The sequence below is a fragment of the Coffea arabica genome, chromosome 2e (assembly GCF_036785885.1).
Source record: "Coffea arabica cultivar ET-39 chromosome 2e, Coffea Arabica ET-39 HiFi, whole genome shotgun sequence".
In the NCBI taxonomy this organism is placed as follows: domain Eukaryota; kingdom Viridiplantae; phylum Streptophyta; class Magnoliopsida; order Gentianales; family Rubiaceae; genus Coffea; species Coffea arabica.
The window spans coordinates 68,157,474-68,180,911 of NC_092313.1; the positions used below are offsets into that span (position 1 = coordinate 68,157,474).

A 23,438-nucleotide genomic window follows, 5' to 3' on the forward strand; every position below is an offset into this window, starting at 1 on the left:
GATTTTATGCCTGTCTATTGCATTACTTTTTGGTCATATTATAATTTTGTCCTTCTTACAAGTCTCTACTGGATATTAGTGGACCCTTGATAGTTCTATTGCATTAATGAAATTTGATGCTCATGTTCTATCAGTCAATATTATTTGAGTTGTTTAATTACATTTTTCTCTTTGTAGATGCTTATTGAATGGACTAACCGTTTTCAATCCTTGTCTAACAAGGTCATTTCACTGTAGGCTTCCACTTTTGCTATTGGAAATTGGAAAATTAGGTCTTCTCTTCTCCATGCTACACCGCTGCATGCATTATTCACTACTCTGCTTTTCCTGTTGGCTTTCTCATTCCTTTGCAGAAGTCCATTTCTAGGTTCTGCCTTCTTTGTGCTAAACATATGTTTTTTGCCCTTATTTATGTTATGACCTTTAAACCAGATTTTGCATTTTCCTGCATTTTGGAATTTAACCTATCTACTATTGTGATGCTTAGTGTTAACTTTGGATATTCAGCATACAATGCCTGCAACTGATGCGTCTGCATAATTCTCTCATCTACTTCGTTTATGCTGTTTTTTTGAGGTGAGCTAGAGATGTTCCTATTGAATCTGATAGTCAGCAAAAATGATGCTTTTTCTCTTCCTTTTTTTTTTTGTTATTGGATTTGACGTTTATTCTATGTCAAGAATCAGGATTGGTTTTGTTGGATGATAGAATAATCTTGTGATGCAGAACTATGTCTTTAGTGAAATCTCTGAAGATATGTTGATCATGAATGATCTTTGAATTGACCTTATGCTCTCTGATCGTAAATAGCTTGATTATTCACTTCTTAGCTATTTATTTTCCTTTTGTTCTTTCGATGGCCTTGAGAGCCAACAGTAGGGAAAAAATTGGAACTTTTTTTCTTAATATTAAAGAACTATTTTCATTTTGTTTTCCAATATTGACTTCTTATGTTTCCTTATGTTTCTGCAATAACAGCTCTGCAGGTTTTGTACAATACACTAAATAGTCCTTCACAACTAACTGGTTGGAAAGCCAATGATAGCGATCCATCTGCACAGTCATGGAAAGGAATTACCTGTCAAAGCTCTGCAGTTGTTTCGCTGTAAGTTTATAGATTGATATCGAAGTTCTGAATGGAATAATGAAATACTTGTTGAATAGTCTTATGTCCTTAAAAACATATTGTAAAACTGTTGTGTTTGTGATCGATAATGAGCTCAAAGATCATTGAATTTTAAGGTGCTTCTAATGTTACCAGCCACTAAACATTGTAATCATTATTTATCTTAGGAATTTCACTAGCAATATCATTTATGATTCAACTCCTCATCAGTTACCGCCAAACCTTATGCGTATGTAAGTCCCATAATTCAGTGAACTGTAAGTTGGTGTACCGTCTCATGTCTTTTGTTTCTTTAATTTGCTAATGATAAGTTATTTGTCACTACAGAAACCTTGCTTATAAATTAATAATATAAGTGTGAATCTTCCTTACTCCATCTCTCACATGGCCGGCCTTAGCTATTTCTGAGTCACAAATCTTTCACGATTTCAATTGCATATATTAGCTTTATTCTCTTATTTCTAACTCTGACTATTTGCTTTAGGAATGTTTCAACAATCATTTTCACATGGCAATGTTGTAAGGGATTTAGTTACGGACAATCTTTAGCTTATTGATTTTGATACATTTGGGAGCAATCATTACAAAGGAACTTCTATTTTTGCTCCTCCATATTCAGAGTTGCTTGCTGAGACTTCTAGAAATTTCCTTAATTTTATATTACGTACAGTCCATTTAATGAAATTTGTTTTCCAAGCCACTTGAAAATACAGCCATCAATACACTATAGGACCAACTCCCAGGTGTCCAGCTGAAACTTAAAAAGGGATGAGTCACTGAAACTGGACAGAAATATTTATTGATAGCCAAGTATACTATGGTATTTGGTTGGGCATACCATGCTCATGCTACTTGGTTGTTGTTCTTGGATGGTTAGTTATACACAAGAGAATAAACTGCAATGGATAAAGTTCTAACATCTAGCTATATATTCAGATTTCAGCTACACATATTTATTGAAGTGATAAACCACAATTCAGTTTTTACCACCTTCAATGCTTCAAATTGATTGTCTTTAAATTTTCAATGAATTGGAATTCGGCGTTTACAGTCCAGTTTTAGTGCACATTCTCATGAAGAATAATTTCTAGATATGTCATCATCAAGGGCATTTAGCATGGTACATTAAAGACTTGCATGAAAGAGGAGATTCCCTTACCATGAAAGACTTGCATCCATATTATTTGGCATACCAATCTTTTTCAATTTTGCTTTTCTAAAACAATGTTCTCACTTGCATCTATGTCACAGATCTCTCCAACAACAATTTGACTATAGACCTTCCTCGATCCTTCATCTCATCATCAAAATTTTCTGCTCTGTAAGTTTTGCATGGTGCTTCTTATTCAGGTTGATATTTACTTGCTGAAGTTTCTCATGCAGTACGTGTTCTTGCAATTACTTGCAAAATAACCAATTGACTGGTTCACTCAATATTTTGCTTGGGTAGCCTTTGATAGATTTGTAAGTGTCTCTACCTTCTGAGAAATTACGTGAACTTTAACCCCAGCTTACCTCACATAACACCTTGTGTTCATTTCTTTTCTTTTTCTTTTGTTGTAGAAATGTTGCAAACAACAATTTCGGTGGATGAATACCACATGAACTCCTCTCCATCTGTAGCTTTAAGTAAGTTATCTATAATATTGCCCCATTATACAAACTTCTTAGATCTTTGCCCTTTGACATTTACCATCAAACAGATACAATGGGAATTCCTTTTCCACTCGTCCTGCTCCTCCGCCACTGCCATTTACCCCACCTCCTCCTGGTAGATTCAGGAATGCTCTTCTCCAGCTCCAGGTGCAGACAGGGTTTCCAAAAAATCAAACAACACATCCAAATACTGGAAATGGAGATAAGGGGCTGAAAGATGGACCTATTGTAAGCATAGTTCTAGGCTCTTGCATTAATTGCACTTGTTTTTTGCCTTAGAAAGGGGAAAAAGAAGCAAATTGCTGCAAAACCTTCCAGTGAAAATTAGCAATAGGGCTCTGAAAGTCATCATCATCAGGACCACTTTCATTGCAGGAAACCTAATGCCTTTGGCGAAAGGATCTCCTAAAAACATGAAGAGCATTAACTCCTGAACTTTGCTCACTGGCACAATTAGAAGTAATCTCCTCAAAGGTCATCTCCATTATGTAACTACTACTTGATGTATCGCAATTTTCACAGGATTCTGGCTCTTGCTTCCTCCCCCCTTTTCTGATTTTTATTTCCAACATCTGCTGCTTCACCTGCTTTGATCACATCTTCATTTGGCATTGCAGCACTTTCATTTACACCACTCATGGGATTTGTTATCTTCAGTCCTATTACCCAAACCAGCTTTCTCGTAGTTCTGCACCAGAAGCAGAACCGGCTGTCCTACAACTAGTATTGCCCTGGGGTCCTTATTCGGAAGCTGGATGATCTTGCACTTCTCTCTACACCAATAGTTTGGTACTGATTTTGGACCATTTATTTGGATCTTGGTCGGGTAACTATGTCCCAATCTAATGGGAATCGCTCAGCTTTTGATAGCTCTGCTTTGGGGGAAATGAACGCAATCCAACGGATTGTGGGACAAAATGTTGAAGTGAGTAACAGTGCCACATTGTGAAATTATTATAGCATAGTAGCTACAGTAATCCGGAGGTTAATTATTTTGTTTAACGTTAGTCTAGGGCAGCAATGGTGAAGCTGATTGGTCATGCGAGAATCCAATGGGTAATGGAACACCAGCAAGCAACAACGCCTATTTTGAAATGGAGGAGGAGTTTGGATTCTTCTGGCAGGAGTCATCTTCAAATGGGCTCTGTTACGAACAAGAAGCTCTGTACCCGGTCTATTTGTAACGAAATTCCAGAGGGCTATGGCATTAGCTGGGTTTTGTACACCTGGAGGCTGGAATATAAGTTCTTGACTCAATATATTTTGGCAAACAGGGGCGGCGTCTCATTTGGATCGTGGACAACTATCCTATTAGCAACAACACATTTACTTATAAATTGCCTCCGCAGCAATGTTCATTTAAAAGACGAGAGCGTCCGGACATTTTATGTCCACCCAACTGGGGCAAATGCTCCACGGCGTGGGGCATAAGTTCCACAAATTTGATTTTTTAAATATATAAAAAAAAATAAAATATGTAATAATACTACAAAATTACAATATTCATATGTATATTATTATTAAATACAAAAAATTGATAAAATTAAGAAAATTATAAAAATATTATCATTATCTAACAAGTAAAATCATAACATAACTTTAACTCAGACATTAGCCATCTAAAATCATGTTAACAAAAAATAGTTATATTTTGGGATCAAAGAAAAGGAAAAAAAATATAGGAAATAAAGTCATGGATGCTTTTAATTTATATTTTTTCAAGCTATTTCCAAAAACAAATAAATGGAATCATTCTTCAAAATTATTAAACAATAATAAGGGTAGCGAACAAAGATAAAGAAGATAAAATAGTAAAATCAAAGTTCAAAATTAAAAAAAATACAAAAATGCCCCAAACATCCGACGCCCGAGTGTTCGCCGTGTGGGGTGGGGCGAATGCCCGACAACGCTTATGTCCTATTCAAACAGTCCAGGGCATTTGGGCATCGCCTCGTCTCGAGACTCGCTCCAAAAATGCCTTTTTCGCTCCGAGACTTGCCCCAAAAATGCCTTTTGAAAGAATGCTCCTTAGTGGCTCAAGAAGTACCTAAAGTACATGCAGAAGTAGAAGCAAGCCTAGAACAAGGTTGTGAAGCTCCTGGCGGAGTAAATTGATATCTACCACTAAAAAAAAATTATTGTGGTTGTCTCAGTGGTCAGGAGAGGAATTCTAGAGTTTTTTTCGCCGTCAGGTTTAGGGTTTGAAGCATGAGCCTCGCAGTTAGAAATGATAAAGATGTGAGGAAGGGTAGTAGGTACAAAGAAAACATTTTGATACAAAAGCAATATTTATAGTTTTTATATGATTTAAAAGGAAAAGGCATTTTCCAAAATAGTTTCTATGCAAGAAAATGAGAAACAAGTTCAAGTAACTTTAATTACTAGGATTTGTTTTGTGGTTAAGGGAGGAGTTTTAGAGTTCTTCCACCTATTAGATTCAGAATTCGAATGATTTGCTTAACAGTTGAGAATAGAAAAAGTGTAGGGAGAGTAGAAAAAAAAAGGTTCAATTAACTTTAAGAATAAGCAATGCAGATGTACTAATTTAAGTGATTTAAAAAGGGAAATGGTCGGGAGAAATGTTAAGTGAGAAGCGCACAGGGGAAGAGGACCTAAGAAATGACAACAAATTTGCATAAATTTTAGCTTTAGTCCCTCACTTATTATTACCCTTTTGTTTTATCCCTCCATTATTTTTTTAATATGCACTTCTCTGTAATAGTTTGGTTGAAAATGTTTTCAATTAGTTTTCTGCCATTTTTACCACTTTAAAAGGTGGTTAGAATTGGACTGATTTTATTTTTGAGAGGCATAAAATTAGCATTTAAAATATGAAGATGTTAAGATTCTTTTGGCCAGATATAAAAAATGTTTTGTGGTACTTTCTGTACAAGAAAGAAAAAGTGGCTAACATAAAAGCTAACTTGCATGTTAGTTTAGATTCAATCAAATTAGTTGTATCCAAGTGAAATGACTTCTGTCCTATGGCGATTACTCGTGCCTCACAAGAAATAATTTGGTTCCTAAAAAAATTTTTTTAGGTGCATAAATGCATCGCACGTGCTTTTGTTTTTGTGTGTGTGTGTCTATGGCAAAATGTTGATTTAACCCCTCACAAAATTTAGGATTTTAGGTTCTATAGCTTTGCTCAAGTTTAAAACTCATTTTAGTGTGTTAATTTAATATAATGTATATATTGATTTTAGTTTGATAAAAAAAAATTTTAATTCCCTTTATTTGAACTATTCATATTAGCAGTAGATATGGGGTGCAAACGAGTCAAGTCGAGCCAAATTTTAGTCTAATCGAGTTGATTCTCAAGTTAATTTTATTAAGTTCGAACTTAAGCTCGAGTTCAACGAGGTCAAAATATCAAACTCGAGCTCGAGCTCGGCTCAAATTCGAGTCGAGCTCGAACTCGAGCTCGAGGTTTAAAAAAATAAAAATAAAAATTAATTTATTTTTAAAAAATAAAAAATAATTATTTAATTTATTTTTAAAAAATAAAAATATAATTATTTAATTTTTAAAAAATGAATAAAATAATAATTTTTTTAACAAATAATAAAATATTAGGAATATATAAGTAATTTTACTATTAAAATAAAATATATATATATATATATATATATATAATCGAGCTCGCGAACTAACGAAGTTGATATTTTTGAACTCAAGTTCGACTTACTTGGTTCGAACTCAACTCGAGTTCGATGATGACGTGGACCCCCTATCCACCGTCCACGTAGTATGGTTCGTGAAGCGAACCTTCTAGACCTCCAAAGTGCGCGCCCAATCGCAAGCGGTTCGATTCGTGTGCAGTCCTAGCAGTAGAGAATACACAATGGGTAATTTAAACTCAAGCAACAAGGTTTAGCAATGACAATCAAAATTTATTGAGTTATCTGATAGAGTTTGATAAGAAAAAAAAAAAAAACTTAGATGAGTAGGTTACACTTTGCTAAGAGAAATTTTTGAGGGTGCATGACCAATGTCATCCCTACATGTGCTTTCCATTCTCCATCAAAGATTCTCAATTACTAAAAGGGTAACCAAAAAACTTTTTACTTGTAGCATCTTGGTGCATGCATGTACTTGGCTTCCAATTTATCGCATAGTTCCTTGATTGTATTGATAGTATGGTAGACATAAAAAGGGTCATCAGTCATCACTCATTGAATTAAGGATATGCCAACAAACATATCTCATTATCAGTCAAGTCCTATGCCACTTTCAATGCTACCAAAAGGAAGTGAACCCCCAAAAGGAAGTGAACCCCCTTTTTCTAACGAATGAAGTCGCTTCCATCAAATTACTCCAATTTGACATTGTTGGTAGCTAATTTTGTAAACTTGTCATCACGTAGGCAGTTGACAATGTCCTCGTCTGGGTGGTGTAGTTGGTTATCACGCTAGTCTCACACGCTAGAGGTCCCCGGTTCGAACACGGGCTCAGACATGTTTTGGCCTCATTTTCCAATTCCGCCGCCGCCGCCATTTAAGGAGGTGTGCTCTTTAAGAAAACCCTACTCTGTAACAATTTGTTAAAGGCACACTCCCGAGACACCAAACTCTCTTCACGACTTCCATTGTCATTTAATTAAGGCCTTCAATTCTCCGATTACTCTTTCAACTTCTTCACTTAAAATCATTTTCATCCCTTAACTTGTTTTTGAGCCAATACAATCCCTCAAACAAAATTTTCCGCCAGTTAGGTCCTTTTGAATTTGCGGCTATGTGAGGGTATTTTTGGAACTTCATGCAAGACGTTGTATTAAAACCCTAGAAAAGAAAATTTTGGACAGTATTGGAACAAATCATACTTTTCCCTTGGTTTTCTTGCTCTCAAATGCTGCCCAAATTTTATTGAGCAAGCAATTTTTCTTTTTTTTTTTTGTTTTAATACGATGGCTTACATGAAGTTACAAACATACCCCTTGTGTGGCTGGTGACTTTTCTATTTCAAGGCAAAAAGTTTTAGCGGACCACGATAGAAGGATTTAATTGGCCATAGAATTTAAAGTTGAGGGATTGAATTGATTCATAAACCAGTTAAGCGACAAAAATAGTTTTTTTTTTTTAAAGAAAACAAAAGGTTGAGGGATGAAATTGGCAATTCAACTAGGGAGGAATACTAAGGAATACGAGTTCTTCTCTTCCGCGGTCCTTCCTATCTTCAAAAGGGAATCCTGGACAGTGCGTTGGCAGCTTTTGTTTATGCAATAGTCATTGTTTTTCCAACACATCCCACTTCAGGAAAATCTGCGAGGTGAACGCCCTTTTTCGAACGAATGAAGTCGCTTCCATCAAATTACTCCAATTTGACATTGTTGGTAGCTAATTTTGTAATGAACTTGCCATCAGACGTAGGCAAAATATGGCTTTAAGATTGGTGGTATAGAAACTCGACGGATGAACACTGAAAGAAGGTTTCAAATTGAAAATTTTATATTCACTTTTCTTTAGTTTGTAAATGTGCAAAAGACTAAATAACTTTTAGGATGTTGTTTGTCTACAATATACACCAAAGTGATAAACCAAAGCGAACAATGAAAATGTTACTTCAAAATGTTCAAAGTGCGGAAGGCTAATTTTCTGCAGCAAATCAAGACCCCATTAGATTTTTATATGGTTGGCATTAGGCATGTCAATGGGTCGATCTTATCCGGATCTAACCCAGATCCAATATATTTGGGTAGAATTTGGATTTAATTTCTCAAATCTAAACCTTACCCAAACCCGGACCTGTGAAAGAGTTGTGGGTCTGGGTAGGGTCTGATTTTCTACAATCCATATCCAAATCCAAATCCATACTAGACCTTACTCAAACCCATATATATTTAATTAAATAATATATATTAGTAAATTTATAAAATAATAAAATTGTAGACAAAGAAATTTTATTTAATTTATTTAGTCGAGATTTATTAAATTGATCTTGATTAAATTAAATTAAATTATAGAAGTCCATTATGTTTTGGACCGGCAAATTGGGCCGATATTATATGGGCTATTAAATTAAATTAAATCTGTAATGTCCATTTAAATCGGAGTGAATTAATTGATGTATTAATTCACAATGGACTATTTGGGTTGGCCCGTTATTTAAGCCCAAGTTAAATGGGTTTTTTTTAAGGGACAAGTTACCCAAAATGCAGGAAGATTCTGGAGGGTTTTCTTGAAAACTTAGCCTATATATTTTGGCTATAAATAGAGGTCATCCCTCAAGGCAAAGATATAGAAAAATTTCTAACATTCGGAGAAACTCTGTCAAATTCTCTCAAGAGCTTTCTTCCTCAAATCCAAGTCCAAATCAAGTCAAACAAATCCTCCTGCTATCGGTGTTGAAGACTTGAAGTTCCAAGTGTTTGACGCCATCATCAAATCAATCATTTTCCACGCCGAAATTGTAGGAAACATCCTTTCGATTGGAGAACAAGTCTTTTCGGCCCTTCAATTGAAGCTATTCGAAGAAAAGAATCAGGGGATTAATTTCTTTGATTCAAGAATTTTCAGAGATTGTAACCTATTTATTATTTAATTCAATAAATTTGATATTTGTGCAAGTTTTCTTGTCTTTTATTTCAGGCAACAAAATTTGTGCTTACAAATTTTTGGCACGCCCAGTGGGACCATCTCTGCCTCTCATCTCTTTTCTTCCAACAACTTACCAGTCTCAAAATTCAATGGAGTTCAAGAAGGTGAATTTTTTTCTTGAAGGCTTAGTTGCCGGTGTCTCAACAATTCAAGAGACGCAGTATACTGCACCTCTGACAAGGAGTAAGGCCAAGAAATTAGCAGAGAAGGCTAAGGCGAACGTTGTGACTGAAGAAGCAAATCTCGAGATGCTTCCTAACAAGAAAGGAACCCATGATGAATCCATTGATAGCCCAAGTGATTCTGCTGCCTCTGTGGTGATGCCCGTCATGATGACCAATACCACAACTGTGGAAGACCAGATCTCGAATCTAGCCAAAATTGTCGAAGGGCTAGTGGTGCATGCACAAAGTCAAGATGCCAAGATAGTTAAATTAATGGATATGGTGAAAAATATAGGCAAAAATAACCTTAGTATGTCCAAACAGAAATTCAAAGTGCAAGGATGAAGGGGACTCGTCATCAAGGGAGAAGGAGAAAGAGGATGCGAAGTCACAAGTCGCGAAGGAATTTTCAATCTCCCCTGATGGCACCATTCATGTTGATAATTTAAAGGAATTTATCGAAGGCACAATCAAGGATAAGATTGGTGGAAACGCCAAGTCATATAGTGGTTACACTAAACCTTACATCGCTAGATTGGAAGGTTTGAAGATGCCTGTAGGATATCAACCTCCAAAATTTCAACAATTTGATGGCAAGGACAACCCTAAGCAACATATTGCACACTTCGTGGAAACTTGCAACAATGCGGGCACTGATGGTGACTTGCTCGTTAAGCAATTTGTTCGCTCTTTGAAGGGTAATGCCTTTGATTGGTATACAGATCTGGAGTCTGGAACCATTGACAGTTGGGAGCAGTTAGAGCATGAATTTCTTAGTCGCTTCTATAGCACAAAGAGAACTGTCAGCATGACTGAACTCTCTAATACACGTCAATGAAAGAATGAAACTGTCATTGATTTCATCGACCGCTGGAGGAATCTAAGTTTAAATTGCAAAGATCGAATTTCTGAATCTTCCGCGATTGAGATGTGCATTCAAGGCATGCACTGGGGACTCAGATACATCTTGCAAGGTGTGCAACCAGAAATATTTGATGAATTATCCACAAAAGCCCATAAGTTGGAGATTAATCTTGATGGACAAGAACCGCCAGTTCCTGACCCTCACAAGGCCAAAGAGAGTCAAGACATGAGGAAAAGGGGCAAGCCACTGATCAAAAGTGAAAAGAAGGAGGCTATGGCTACAAGTATAACACCTTTTAAGGTCGTTTCCAAAACTGCCAGGAGAGAAGACAGGAAGATCAATGCACATCAAGAGCAAGGAAAGAGGAAGCCGACTCTCAAGGAGATGCAAGACAAAGAGTACCCTTTCCTTGATTCTGATGTCCCTGGTATGTTTGACGATCTGTTAAATATAAACTTGATCACGCTTCCTGAGATGAAGCGACCTGATGAGGCCAGGAACACTGACGATCCAAACTACTGTAAGTATCACCGATTGGTTGGGCATCCCATTCAAAAATGCTTTGTCTTCAAAGACAAAGTAATGGAGTTGGCAAGACAAGGAAAAATTCTCCTTGAAGAAGACAAGGCGAGTGTGAATCAAACGTCCATTGGTTCCCTGCAGTCCATGGAGGATAAAAGGGTCATGGTACCTGTATTGCCAATCATTCAATTTGGATCACTTGACCCTATAGAAATCAAACAAGAAGGTGCTCCTTTAACTCTTCAGGAACATGTATATGAAGATGAAAAGGCGCTACAGCCTGATGTGGATGTTGAAGGATGGACTCTAGCACCCGAAAAAGGAGGCGAAAGTCTTGTCCATCTAGTAAGGCGAGCAAGGTCTTAACAAGAAGTATAGTGATCTGGAAGGAAAAAGAGAAGGACGTAAAGAAAACTAATGACTGTCGTAATCTTCAAGGAGGTCGAATCTTCAAGCAAAAGTCGCGAACTCCTATCACTTTAAAAGAATTTTTGTCAAAAGAATTCTTTGATGTTGATGTGGTCGCAAGTCACACAACGCGAGTAGATCATATCGAGGAACAAAAAGATAATACTCGTGAATCTCTCTGTGAGATATCCCATGCGTCCACCGACAATGAAGAAGGTCGTGTGCCTACAACAATGAAGAGGTGAACGTCACAAGTATCACTTTTACTAGTGAAGACTTGTTGCTTGGGTCAACACCGCATAACCGTCCTTTGTTTGTGACTGGTTATGCAAAGGAGCAAAAAGTGAATAGAATGTTGATAGATGGAGGTTCCGCAGTCAATATTCTCCCTTTAAAAATACTGAAGGAGCTTGGTATCCCGGTTGATGAACTCTCCAATAGCCGGCTGATGATTCAAGGCTTCAATCAAGGAGGGCAAAGAGCTCTTGGATCACTAAATTTGGAGATAGTCATTGATGACATGACGTCCAGAGCACTGTTGTATGTGATAGATGCTAAAATAACATACAATGTACTGTTGGGAAGGCCCTAGATTTATGAAAATGGAGTTGTACCTTCAACCCTCCATCAATGTTTCAAATACTACCGAAATGGAGTGACAAGAAGTGTGAAAGCCGATGACAATCCTTTCACTGAGGCGGAAGCGTATATCGCTGATGCCAAATTTTACGTCAAAAGGCACATTACGAAGGATAAATATGAACAACCTCTATCTAGGGATAAAATCCAGAACCCCGAATCTCCAAATGTAAAAGGGGAGAAAGTGATGATTTTGAAATCAAAAGAGGAAGTTCATGAAGAAACTGATGTTTCATTATTAAACAATGAATCGGTTGTCTTTCGCTGTCCCCTCAAGTCAAGAATGGAACAGGGACAGTCACCTGCAATTCAGCATGAAGTTCTAAAAGGTTTGACTCTTCCGGTAGCTCATTTTGATACAAAAAAGGCGTCATCTTCTCAACTTAAAAGGTCTAACTTTTTAAGCAAAGAATCTGAAATTGAACAAGACACCATACCAAAGTCAAGAATCAAAGAAAGTTTTAATCCTATCGCTTATAAGTTTCTCGCTAAGGCTGGATATGATCTCAAAGAATCTGCAGTGTTAAATATTCCATCCCGTCAATCTACTAGTGACATGATTCATGGGTTGAATTCTACCCAAAAGATGTTGAAGGAAAAGGGATACGCCGTTGAAAATCTCAAATTTGGCCTTGGTTACTCCTCTCCTACACCAATCCGCATCAAGATCAATAGAGTTAGTAGCCAATATATTGTTGTGGAGGATGAGTCTTCTCAAATAGTTGATAAATTTCAAGCTTTTCACGAAAAGGAGAATAAAACTCGACGGGTATCTATTTTTAAAAGATTAGGACCACAAAAAAGATAAAAGTCTCAAAACTCTCATAAGAGTAAAAGAAAAATGGCAAAGTCATTGCAAAATCTTGAAGAACCTTCCAATTGTCCTCATAAATTTGGTAGCATCATTCCTTCGAGAATGAGAAGATGCACAGACCTTGTAATAAAGTGTGGGCTGAATTGAGGGTCAGGGAGCATACCGTGGTGTACACAAGACCAAAAGAGGATGATGAAGAGAGTGTTGCTTCATGCAATCATATAACCATAATTGACGGTGACTCGCCTGAAGAGGAAAAAGATGCTAAAGACGCTCCACCTGAATTGGAAGAAGGTGTTAAGGCCACTGTGGATGATCTAAAGGAGATCAATCTTGGTACTTCAGAGGACCCACGTCCAATATATATAAGTGCTTCACTGAATCCTGACGAAGAGAAGGCATACATTGAACTCTTGCGGGAGTATCAAGATGTTTTTGCATGAACTTATAAAGAAATGCCGGGTTTAGACCCAAAAGTGGCCGTCCACCATTTGGCTGTTAAAAAGGGAGTTCGACCTGTGAAACAAGCACAACGGCGGTTTAGACCCGATCTGATTCCGTTGATCGAAATGAAAGTCAATAAACTCATTGAAGCCGGATTTATTCGTGAAGTTAAATATCCCACGTGGATTTCGAGTATCGTGCCTGTGTGAAAGAAGAATGGACAAATCCGCATCTGCATCGATTTCAGGGATGTTAACAATGCTTGTCCCAAAGATGACTTTCCTTTACCGATCACTGAGCTCATGATTGATGCAACTACAGGGCATGAAGTTCTATCATTTATGGATGGCTCTTCTGGATATAATCAAATTCGATTGGCACCTGAGGATGAAGAGCTCACTGCATGTCGTACTCCTAAGGGTATTTATTGTTATAAAGTAATGCCCTTTGATCTCAAAAATGCTGGAGCCATATATAAAAAAGCAATGCAAAGTATCTTTGACGACATACTTCATAAAAATATCGAGTGTTATGTGGATGATTTAGTTGTGAAATCAAAGAAAAGAAGTAATCACTTGGAGGATTTGAGACAAGTTTTCGATCGGTTGAGAAGGTATCAACTCAAAATGAACCCTCTCAAGTGTGCATTTGGAGTCACGTCGGGAAAATTTCTTGGTTTTGTGGTTCGCCATCGAGGTATTGAAATTGATCAGGCCAAAATTGATGCTATATTGAGGATGCCTGAATCTCGTAACATTCAAGAATTGAAAAGTCTTCAAGGGCGATTAGCTTATCTGAGGAGATTTATCTCAAATTTAGCAGGAAGGTGTCAACCATTTAGTCGCTTGATGAAGAAAGATGTGTCATTTCAATGGGATGAGGCATGTAGTAATGCATTCAATAGCATTAAGTCTTATCTTATGAAAAGACCTATGTTGGCTGTACCTATTCATGGAAAACCATTATTTCTTTATATTGCTGCCCAAGAACGGTCGGTGGGGGCATTGCTCGCTCAAGAAAATAATGAAGGAAAGGAGGTTGCCCTTTATTATTTAAGCAGAATGATGACCCCCAACGAACTAAACTACTCGCCAATTGAAAAGTTATGTTTAACCCTTATTTTTGCAATACAGAAGTTAAAGCACTACTTTCAAGCGCATAGTGTGAGGCTCATTTCCAGTGATGAGCAGACCCGTGCTGTCCGACCGTCTAGCTAGATGGTATCTTCAAGTACAACAGTTTGAAATTATTTATGTGCCTCAAAAAGCTGTGAAAGGACAAGTTCTGGCAGATTTTCTTGCTGATCACCCGATACCTGCTGAATGGGAACTAAGTGATGACCTATCAGATGAGGATGTACTCCTTATCGAGATTCGTCCACCATGGAAAATGTATTTTGATGGTGCTGCTCATCGTCATGGGGTTGGAGTGGGGATTGTATTTGTGACTCCTGATCGAGGGATATTGCTATACTCTTTTATTCTAAATCAACATTGTTCAAACAATGTCGCTGAGTACCAAACTCACATACTCGGACTTGAAATAGCTGTTGACATGGAACAGTTGGACATTCAAATCTATGGTGACTCTCAATTAGTGGTTAACCAACTCTTGGGAAGTTATGAAGTCAAAAAGTCCGAGTTAATTCTGTATCACAAATATGCAACTCGACTAATGAAGCGGCTTGGAGGTGCAAGTATTAAGCATGTTCATAGAAGGGAAAATAAGCAAGCTGATGCATTAGTTGCGCTAGCCTCTTCACTTATCATGCCGAATCATGAGATACAAGTTCGTGTATGTCAAAAGTGGGTAGTTCCATCACTAATTGATGATGAAGATATTGAAGGAGGTGACGCTCATGTGGTCTCAACCTATGAAATTGACAAAGAAGATTGGAGACAACCCCTCGTTGATTATCTCAAATATCAAAACTAACTGAGGAGCAACGTAGGAGAACTGACATCCGTTGCCGTGCCCCTCGTTTTATCTTGTATAAAGATATGCTGTACCGAAAATTATTTGAAGGTGTACTGTTGCGCTGTCTGAGCGAAGACGAGGCATATCGAGCGATGCATGAGGCACATTCTGAAATATGTGGAGCTCATCAATCCGATCTCAAGTTACATTTTCGGATTAAAAGGATGGGCTACTATTGGCCTACTATGGCCAAAGATTGCATAGAATATGCTCAAAGATGTCAAACTTGCCAGTTTCATGTAAATTACATTTATCAACCACCTGAGCCGTTACACCCGACCGTTGCTTCTTGGCCTTTTGATGCTTGGGGTCTTGATGTTGTGGGGCCATTACCAAAGTCGTCCGGTCAATATTTATATATATTGGCTGCGACCGACTACTTTTCTAAATGGGCTGAAACCATACCGCTCAAGCAAGTTAGAAAGGAAGATGTGATGAATTTTATTCGTGTGAATATTATTTACCGTTATGGAGTTCTCCGATACATTATCACTGATAATGGAAAATTCTTCTCAAATAACTTGATGGATAAGTTGTATGAAAAATTTCATCTCAAGCAACGCAAGTGCTCCATGTATAATGCCCCGGCCAATGGCCTTGCAGAGGCATTCAACAAAACTTTATGTAACTTGTTGAAGAAAGTGATGGCTAAATCAAAGAAGGATTGACACGAAAGGATAGGCGAAACTCTTTGGGCTTATCGCACCACATATCGAACTCCAATGCAAGCCACACATATGCCTTAGTCTATGGTGTAGAAGCTGTCTTGCCTCTTGAGCAACAAATTCCTTCTTTGAGAATTGCTATCCAAGAAGGGCTCACGGAGGAAGAAAATGTTCGTCTGCGTTTTGAAAAATTGGAAGCTTTAGATGAAAAGAAATTGGAGGCCCAACAAAATCTCGAATGCTATCAAGCCCGTCTCTCTAGAGCTTTTAATAAGAAAGTTCGGCGCCGCTTCTTTCAAGTCGGGGACATGGTACTTGTCGTTCGAAGGCCAATAGTTATGACTCATCGCACTAAAGACAAATTCGTCTCTAAATGGGATGGGCCATACGTCGTTCGAGAAGTCTACACGCATGGAGTGTACAAACTGGTGGATAAAGATGGCGTAAAAGTTGGTCCTATAAATGAAAAATTCATGAAGTTATGCATGCCATAGGAAAAAAAAATGAAATACTCCATTACGCATGAGTCTAAACTGCATGTTGCTCCAGATCCGTATGAGCTAAAACTGTGGACAACAACCACCAATAGTGTAGCACGTGGTTAAACTGCTGAAACACTCTACCAAATCTAAGGTGGTAAACAAAAGGATACTCCTGACCCGTAAGATTTTAAACTGTAAACGGTAGGAACTACGTGTGACTTGATTCCCTTTTTGGGATACGTAGGCAGCTTAGAGGGCAACTTCTAAATTCAATTACAATCCTATAAAACTAAATCCTTTGTTCGGATGATTCTTTTGTTGTAAAAAAAAAAAAAAGAGAGATCAAGTTTCATTATGAAATGTTTGTGCTCATAGCTACACGCTTTGAGCAGGTAACAAAAGATGAAATTTGAAACAAAGTAAAAGACTGCAACTATTCCTAGAATTCAAATGACGACAGCTCCTTTCGGTTGCTTTCAAGTAATGCTTGCATCTTATCCAAAGTTTGACTCTCCTCAACAAGTAGGGGCGGGGAATTCTCAATCTTTCGAACTTCATTTTGTAAGTCGACCATCACGCCTTGCACTCGAGTAAGCTCATCTTGCTCTTCTCGTAGCCGTGAAAGTGTCTCCTTCCTGTGAGTATCCAAGAACTCAAGTCGCTTCCTCAACTCCACTACTTCGCGATCAATCTCCTTAAGTTTCAACATGTGCGTTGAGATCTTTTATGCTTGTTGTTTCTCCTTACTCTGAGCATTTCTAAGATGTTGGGTGGCCGTAGAGAGCAACTCATCGTATGATTCAGCTGAAATTTTATTTGAAAGAGAAGATTTCACTGCGACGTAACGAGCAGCATTTGCAAAAAACGCTTTCAAAAGGCCTTGCAAACTTCAGATATCCGTGACATTGAAGCTTGCATTTCCTCCATGAGTTCGCTTGCTTTCATTTCAAGAGCAAGCATGCGCTCCAAGACTGTTTGAGATATCATCACCCTCAAGTTATTCCACAACATTTGGATATAATCTCGACGGCCTGTTGAGATCACACTTTGTGGGCAAAATTCAGACACTTGAGGTGCCCTTGGCCACGATGGTGGATCGAAAACTTTGAGTTTCTTTTTGGCCGATGGAGACATATGTTCCACCTTCTGTGGCGTGATTTGCTGAATCACATTTCCATCCTTTATTGCCTTTTTGAAATTCTCACTAGCACCCTTTTGTTGGGTAGAACTGACCACTTCTTTGGTCAAAAGTTCAAATGCAGTAGGTCCTTCAACTGATGCTTGGCTTGGTTCTCCATCATCAATGAAGATCAAGTCTTGATCATCCAACTGTAGGGAAAATGTTATAAGACAAATCATGAATATGAAATTAACAAGCAAATTTCAAATGCTAAATTAAAGAAGGTAAGGAAGGTCCTTACAATATTGGCAAGGCTTATACCAGGCACAGATATATCCGGAATGTCTTTAAAGAGTTCTTTAGGATCTAAACCAATATCATCCAAAGGGAGAGTCATTGCCTTGGACTTCTTGCACTTCCAATGCTGGTCCGTACTAGTGGATTGCTCATCCTCCTTATCAAAAGGCTCACTCCTCTTCCTTTCATGTGAATTGCAAGAATCATGATCAATAGCCTTCGCAATTTTTGAAGGAAGATGAAATGAAGTACCCTTTGAAAATTGTTCATCAGGAGTAAGGTCCTTAGGAGTAGCAACCTTGTTGTTTGAACTCTTCAAAATTTCCTTCTCGTCTCTCACAGTCTTTTGCTTCATCTCAAGACTATTGCCAACCTTGGAAGGATTGTTCAGGTTTGCAAGTTCCTTCCCTTTTGACTTCTTCTGCTCCCCATTTGATTGGACACTCTTAATCAAAACATCACGCCCTTTGAGGAGATGACATCATGTACCACCATGTTTGAAAGCCTGAAGATGTGTGCTTGCTAGCATTCAAGGGATAGCTAGGAAAAAGTACCTTTGACTCTGTTTTATTGCGAATGGCAGTGCGCCAGAGTATTCGACTCAAGTCATGATTCGTGGAACGAACATCTGCCCCGAGTTCCTGTGGAGGAACTTGATAAAACTCGAATTACCGCGCGAATCTATATGGACTATATGGCTCAACAAGGAAATCTCCTTCAACATGCAAAACTAAGTAATTTGAGCAGGCGCTTACAAAATAACTTAGTTCGAGATTCGCTAATTTGCTATTATCAATAAAAAGTTCGTTGCGGTTCTTCACAAGAGAAGTGATTCCCCAAGTTGCTTTGTCTCCCTGATGAATGAGGTCGCGAGCACTATTTTCATCAAAGTATCGTGCGCCACCCTCTCTAGAATAGTTGGTCATGGTGGGTCCATGCATGGTATTTGGAGTCGAATAATGGGTAGAGAAATAACTCGCTAACCAAGCATATACGTAATGCACCGGAAAAGCAGCACGTGCACACCCTGGGGTAGCTGAGTTTGAAATTTTATCAAGCTCACGGTATATGTTTAGCAGGACAGGAACAGCAAGGCAAGTCTTACGACCGGCAGCCATCATACTAGCCATTTTGAAAGTAGATGGTCTAATATAATGGAGGTCATCTTCTGGTAAAGCAAAGACACAGAGCCAGCAAGATATAAATGCTTCGAGATAGGTCTCTTCCCACAAGTGAAGTTTAACTCCGATGGTATCAAATACGCCATTATCTTGACTTGAAAATTTGCGTGGTTGTCCAATTTCGCCATCTGGATTTTGCATCGCTTGAGCACTAGATGCCCTCTTTATCCTTCTCTGCTTTGGCTTTGAGTACCTGGTTTTGCCTTTAAACCAGAACTTAATCCATTGGGCAGCGGAAACTCCAGCTTTGTTGGATTCCCCATGTTGAAGATGATGTAAGGTTGCGAACAAATACTCACAGTTTTGTGGAATATGTCTTAATTTCTTTTCATTTACTCCAGTTAGCTCCTCCGTGCATTGGATTACCTCTTCATAGATACCCCCGATTATTGGAAGTCCTCCTAACTTGTGCAAGTCCCAAAGTGAGAGAGACAATTCCCCGACAGATATATGCAGGGTATTAGTGTCTGGGCACCACGCCTCGCAGAATGCCCTAAGTACATGGGGATTCCTATCATATGTGAAAAGTGAAGCATATAAGGCGTCAAATAAGTAATTCTCACGGAGCACTTGTTTACTCCTGCCGAGGATATCCTTCAACCACTCCCAATAATTCTCAATGTAACTAAATGCACCACTGAGTCTCAAGGAAGGGCCCCAGTGTGCATCTCCGTCTATGATCCGCCTGCCAAGGGTTTGAAAAGGAGTTGTCCTTGGCTCCTTATCATGAATAAGGGATTTCAAGGAATGAACCTTCGTGCCATCATCTTGAGAAAGCTCGAGTGACCAATCCTTCAACTCTGGATACTGGTGAGAAGGCCACCTACCCGAGTAAGATCCTTGTATAGGGGGATGCACCAATAATTTCGTTCCTTTGTCATCAGAGTCATCATGACTATTGGCGATAAGGAGGTACCTTTCGTTTGAAATGGTAACTTCCTTGAATATTGTCATTTCGTCAAGGCTAACCTGTATAAAAAAAAAAGGGGTTACAATGGCGCGACCAAAGACAGTAAGTGGAGTACTAAATCGTTAGCATAAGATAAATAAAGAGATTTCTAGAACATTGGTAAGCTCTTATTGAGGTGGACATTTGAGCCTCCTTTATATACTCCTCAAGCCATAATATGGCTCTCGTGGGAGTTTACGGTTGCACCTTCTTCAAATTGAGGGTCCACCGTGTATGTTGTCGCAAAGGATCCTCTTCTCATATCACAAAAAAAAAAAAAATTGGCATTGACAAGAAATAAAAGCCATAAGGTATGTGAATTACCTTAGCATTTTGAACTCCAAGAGCTATGGTCCTAAAATTGTGGACACAATTGGAACGTCAATTTGCTTCAAACAAGCTATGTCAACGTCAGCTGCAGAGGAAAAAATTTCAGCCATAATTTTGTTTGAAAAAAAAAACAAAAAAAAAAGAAGTGATGTGTGGCATGCAATGGCGGGACAAGTTCTTATGGTGGGCCATGCTTATCTTTAATATCAGGTACGGCATTATTTAGTCACCGCGGTGGGTGATGTTCCCTTCTTATCACACGAAGTCAAAAAAAAAAGAAGGAAAACAAAAAAGGAGGAAGAAAAATCATCAACGACAAATCTTGTCTTGCTTCGCAAGAACAGACATTCAAGAAAAAGACATGGCGCGGGGCATGTGTTGCTCTAACCAATTACCATCAGCAAAATTGCATGCAAACTACTTGAATTGCAATTTAAATAAAGAAGCAGTATGGACCTGGCCGTGAATCAAGAAGGCCATGGTATGCAGCAATGGAAAGAAAACACGTGCACTTTGCATGCAAGAGGGTAATCAGGTGCTTAAAGTTTCTTGGCCCCGAATTCAATTGTTAATCTATGCCCATTAAATTTCAAAAGAGCATTCAGATGTCAACAATTTGGGGACACTAATAAAACCCGAGTTTGAAAATTTCAATCCTACAAGCATAGCAATCACTGATTATTTCATGAAAGTTTGCCCGTTCAATTTGAGATAACAAACTATCACCTAGTTTCACTGGAAGGCAAATTTTCAGTTTGGTTCATGACTTAATCCAGTGAGTTTTGATTCGACAAAGTGGGTTATAAAGACTCAATTAAGATGGATGGTACCTGAGTAATGCGGGGCCGGCTCGTGGTAAAGGCTAACGTCTTGGTGCTTGCAATTCGAGGTATTTGGAGCTATGTGGAAGTCAAGAATATTTATAACTTGGTGATTCGATCTTGAGGGCTTCATATTCGGTGATCACAATGGGCTTGGTTTAAAGTAAGTTGATGATTTCGGAAACCAAGAGGTTTGGCCATTTTAGAAGTCATCCAACTTGGAAATGTGAATCCAGTGGCTAATTTAGAAGTTACAAATTGACTTCAAAGGCTTTATAATAGAATTGAAAGCTATTGGAACTTGTGCACTTGTGTAGCCTAATTGGTTTTGGCAATTCCCAGATTAATGGACATTGATTGTATGGAGCAAATCTTGTATGGAGTATTTGGCTATTGCTATGATTTCTCGGTTATTACTACTTCCAAAAGTTGCTCGCATGAACTTTAGGAAGCAATGACGTTTTGGTAATTGCAAGGTCAAGGCAACGCAATCGGTTTTGGCAATTACCAAAACCACCGAGGTGATGCAACCTCCATTTTAGTAGTTTTGGTTCAATTTCCAAAGCAACTATGGTTAAAATACTAAGAAGCTTGTGCATGTGACCGTTTGTGGCAATTGCAATGCTAAGCTTCCTACTAATGCTCCATTCAGGATTTGGCAACAATTAAAGTTTGACAAAACCCAATTTTCAGCAGCGACAAGTGCAAGAAAAATTAAAATTCCACCTACGACAAACGTGAGAAAATTGAATTTCTTAGCAAGAAAGTTTCCAGATGAGATTGTGAATTACCTGGTGTGAAGCTGACGGCTTGTAGTTCTTCAAGAAAGCTGGAGAATTTCGGTCTAAACAAAAGCTGGAAAACGGCACGAGCTAGAAGACTTCGCAAATTGTAATTCTCCAAGCAAGCTGAAAAACCTCGCAAGTTGTGTTGTGCAGGTTGTGTCTCTTCATATAGAAGAAAGGAAATTAATATCTTATACAAGGTTGCTTGGAAAACTTTGGCAGTATTCAAATTAGGAAGCTATTAAGATTTGGAGGGTGCCGCGTTGGCCGAGAAGCTCGTGCATGCCACAAGTTCGTTTTAAGCACTTTCTAGTTTCAATGCTTTGCTAGATACGTGAGAAGCTTGGAAAGTGAGGCAATACATGTTTACTTGAGTAAATTGTCCAAAAGCTTTGTTGCCTAAAGATTCGTGACTAGCCTTTTGGAACATTTGGTATTCTAAGAGTTAACAAGGCTACCATCCGGGCAACAAATTTGTTGTTGGAAACTAACAAGGCGCTGCAATGATACAACTCCAATAGCTTGGATTTGATTTCCAAAAAGGGCTACGCTTAAAATATGAGGAAGTCCGTGCATGTGGTTGCTTATAGTAATTGAGATGTTAAGCTTACTACTGATGCTTCATTCAAGATTTGGCAAGTTCTAGTTATTTTAGAAATCATGCAACTTGAAAACATGGGTCCAGTAGCTAATTTAGAAGTTACATATTGACTTCAAATTATTTATATTGGAGTTGGAAGGCTATTGGAGTTTGTGAACCTACATTGTCTAATTGGTCTGGGCAATTCCTAGATTGATGAACACTGATTGCGTGGCAAAGGCAATTGCCTAGCATTGTTTTAGTAATTACCTTTTCTTAGCCACATTCAGGTTGGATGTCTAATGGTTTGCCGCATCTTGGAATATGGAAATGTTTGAAAGTGGCATGTTTCTAATCCTCTTGGGATCAATTGTCAATCACTAAGCAAGTGGTCTCATGGCTTTTTTTTTTTTGAGCAAATGAAGCCACGGCATTATGATTCTATACATGAATCAATTTGGTTCACAAATGTTCAACTGCATTGTGAGACTAGAAAGCAAATTTGGAAGCTACAAGTTTCGGCAGTTATACTTCTTTAAGTCAAGTTTAAGAAATCAATTCCAATTTGCTTGTGAATAGGATTCGGCAGCCATCGATTTTGTTTCCTGGTTTGAAACCTCATGCAAGGTGGTGAAAGTTAACATGTTTGGTTGGCGGTTACCTAAGTTGAGAATGTTCCAAATATTTGTAACCAGTTTCTCGTGGCATTTGGAAATATAAAATTCAATGGGTCTTGCTCCTTTAAATCGAGCTGGTGCTAGGTTGCCAAAAAAAAAAAAAAAAAAAAGAAACCAAGGACCGGCTGGAATTTGCGGAGGCTGGCTATAGAAGTGTCATGAATTTGGAAGTTACTCAAAGCTACCGGCTCGATTTAGTATTTGCCGCATGTAGTTTTGAGTGCGGAGGTGCGAAGATATCTCCTAATCTTAGCACTACGTTTCCATTTTTTTAAAGCGAAAGTTCCATGGTGATTATTAAATGGGAAGTTCCACCGAACAAATAGGTGGTCATGCTTTG

General features: G+C 38.3%; 1 long non-coding RNA gene and 1 other non-coding gene across 2 annotated transcripts; both read left to right on the forward strand.

Moving 5' to 3' along the window:
* The first annotated feature begins 2,037 nt into the window (after positions 1-2,037).
* LOC113729738 (uncharacterized) lies at positions 2,038-4,075 on the forward strand. Its single transcript, XR_003458197.2, has 6 exons — positions 2,038-2,590; positions 2,690-2,755; positions 2,830-3,010; positions 3,158-3,256; positions 3,400-3,707; positions 3,791-4,075. It is a non-coding gene; the product is annotated as an uncharacterized lncRNA (long non-coding RNA).
* A 3,091-nt stretch (positions 4,076-7,166) lies between these two features.
* Positions 7,167-7,240, forward strand: TRNAV-CAC (transfer RNA valine (anticodon CAC)). Its single transcript has one exon. It is a non-coding gene; the product is annotated as a tRNA-Val (tRNA).
* Positions 7,241-23,438: the final 16,198 nt, after the last annotated feature.